At 38.1% G+C, this 3109-nt stretch overlaps 1 pseudogene; it reads left to right on the forward strand.

Annotated features, from left to right (window-relative positions):
- The first annotated feature begins 493 nt into the window (after nt 1-493).
- LOC132491258 (zinc finger CCHC domain-containing protein 9-like) lies at nt 494-1282 on the forward strand (annotated as a pseudogene).
- Nucleotides 1283-3109: the final 1827 nt, after the last annotated feature.

Raw genomic sequence — 3109 nt, forward strand, 5'->3', positions numbered from 1 at the left:
CAATTGTATTTCTGTATACTAGCAATGAAGACAGAGGCACTGAAACTTAAAATATAAAACCATTTATAATCACTAAAAAAACCTTAGGTGTACGTCTAACAAAACATGTACAACACTTACATGCTGAAAATTTCAAAATGCTGATGAAAAGAATCAAAGAAAATCTAAGTAAATGGAGAGACATACTACACTCATGGATAGGAAGACTCAACATAAAATATGTTAATTCTCCCCAAATCCATACACAGGTAAAATAAATTTTCTTTCAAAATCCCAGCAAGACAGTTGGTTGTTTGGCCTGAGGCGACCCAACACTGGAGCCTACTCGGCTCTTTGGTGGAGCTAATGGTGGACTCTGGGAGGGCTCATGCCAAGGAGTACTTCCCAGAACTTCTTCTGCCAGCGTCCTTGTCCCCACGATGAGCCACAGCCACCCCCCACCTCTGCAGGAGACCCTCCAACACTAGCAGACTGATAAACATCTGATGAAGCCATGACCAGGTGGGCACGAGTTACTACCACACAGAACAGAAGACCCTTCCCTGCAACATCATGGGAGGACATGAAGAAGGGGTCCTTTGAGGGGAAAAGCCAAAACCTACCAAAGAGTAAACAACTTGAAGCCAATAGTCTGTCCCTTATAAATGATGCACCCCAAGCAAAACACAAAAAGAATAAAAAGAAAAAGGAGTATTTACATGAAGATGTGAATAGATTCATGGAATATCTAAGACAAAACTCACAGATGGTTCACGATGGGGAAATGATAGCAACAGACAGTCAGGAAGTCAGGGAAGAAACTGCAGACTGTCTTAAAGAAAGACAGTCGCTGGGAAGGGAGACAATTAAAAAGACAAGCAGCAAAGAAAAATGCAATGGTATGTTTCCATTGTAGAAAACCTGGCCATGGGATTGCAGATTGCCCAGCTGCCCTTGAGAATCAAGAAATGGGCACTGGAATATGTTACCGGTGTGGATCCACAGAGCATGAAATAACCAAGTGCAAGGCTAAAGTAGACCCAGCTTTTGGTGAATTTCTTTTTGCAAAATGTTTTGTTTGTGCGGATCTTGTCCTGATAATCCAAAAGGACTCTATGCTGATGGTGGTTGCTGCAGACTTTGTGGCTCTGTGGAACATGTTAAGAAAGATGGTCAGAATTCAGATCGAATCGTCACAGTTGGTCGCTGGGCAAAGGGAATGAGTGCGGACTGTGAAGAAATTTTAGATGTGCCTAAACCACAGAAACCCAAAACAAAGATACCTAAAGTTGTTAATTTTTGATGATTAGTACTATCATTTGTTGGCACCTCATTGTTAAACATTCGGAACTGGGCCTACTTCATAAGTTGGAGCTGGACTCTCCCTTGGAGTCCTGTATTGTAGAGATCAGTATAACCTAGGTGTGGTCAAACCAGTTCCTGAGTTCTGTCCATCAAGGCACACTTCTACCATTGTTTGGAGAAAATCACTGAAAAAAAGTATAATATGTTTAAAAAGGATTTTCTAAAAGAATATATTTTTAACCAATAGAGCTTAGGTGTAACTAAGTGGTTATATACCTGACTGTAACAATCATCTTTCTCTAAAAACAAAATTATGCATTAATATGAACTATCCCTAAACATAGGGTACCTGCTTTGCATTAGGAAATGAATTTTTGGTTATATTGTTTTCTTGGTTCAAAGTATCAATTTATTATTATATTAGAAATTAATTTATAATTGCCACAAAATGTTGTTTTTTGTTTTTGTTTTGTTTTTTGCGGTAAGCGGGCCTCTCACTGTTGTGGCCTCTCCCATTGCGGAGCACAGGCTCTGGACGTGCAGGCTCAGTGGCCATGGCTCACGGGCCTAGCCGCTCCACTGCATGTGGGATCTTCCCGGACCGGGGCACGAACCCGTATCCCCTGCATCGGCAGGCGGATTCTCAACCACTGCGCCACCAGGGAAGCCCAAAATCTGTATTTTTAAAATATTTAATAAAAACTTACTTGCTGTTTAAAAAAAGAAAAAATTTCAGCAAGACTTTTTGAAGACATGGACAAGCTTATTCTAAAATTTACATAGAAAAGCAAAGGAAGTGGAATAACTAAAACAATTTTGAAAAAGAATAAAGTGAGAGAAATTATTCTACCTGATCTTTAAGGCTTACTCTATGGCTACAGTAATCAAGAGGGATAGATCCATAGATCAGTGGAACAGAATACAGGACCCAGAAATAGGCCCACACAAGTAGGGCCAACTGATTTTTAACAAAGTTGCAAAAGCAATTCAATGGGAGAAGAATAGTCTTTCTAACAAATGGTGCTACAGCAAATGGATATTCGAGGGTAAAAAAAATAAAGAACCTAAACTTCACACCTTTTACAATTAAGTTTAAATGGACCATAGATTTAAATGTAAAACATAAAACCATAAAACTTTTAGATAATAACATAGAAGAAAAATTTCAAGACCTAGGGCTTGGTAAAAAGTTCTCAGACCAAAAGCATCACCCATAAAATAAAAAGTTGATAAATTGGACTTAATCAAGATTAAAAGCTTTTGCTCTGCAAAAGATCCTCTTAAAAGTATGAAAAGATAAGCATAGACTGGGAGAAAACATTTGCAAACCACATATCTGGAAAAAGAACTTATATCTAGAATATATTTTAAAACTCTCAAAACTCCACAGTAAGAAAACCAAACAATCCAGTTAGGGAATGGGCAAAAGACATGAAGAGACATTGTACTAAAGAAGACTTAGGGATGCAAATAAGCATATGAAAAAATGTTAAACATCACTAGCCATTAGAGAGATGCAAAATAAGATAACGATGAACTATCACTATGTACCTATTAGACCTAAAATTTTAAAAATAGTCATAGTACTGGCAAGGATGCAGAGAAACTGGATCTTTCATACATGTCTGGTGGGAATGTAAAATGTTACAGCCACTCTAGAAAACAGCTTGGCAGTTTCTTTAAAACCTAAACACACACTTACCATACCTCATAGCAATTGTACTTGTAGGCATACATCCCAGGGAAATGAAAACCTACGTCAACACAAAAGCCTATACATGATTTTTCTTAGCCACTTTATTTGTAACATCCCAAAATTGAAAAC

Source organism: Mesoplodon densirostris, chromosome 5, assembly GCF_025265405.1.
Source record: "Mesoplodon densirostris isolate mMesDen1 chromosome 5, mMesDen1 primary haplotype, whole genome shotgun sequence".
Taxonomy (NCBI): Eukaryota; Metazoa; Chordata; class Mammalia; order Artiodactyla; family Ziphiidae; genus Mesoplodon; species Mesoplodon densirostris.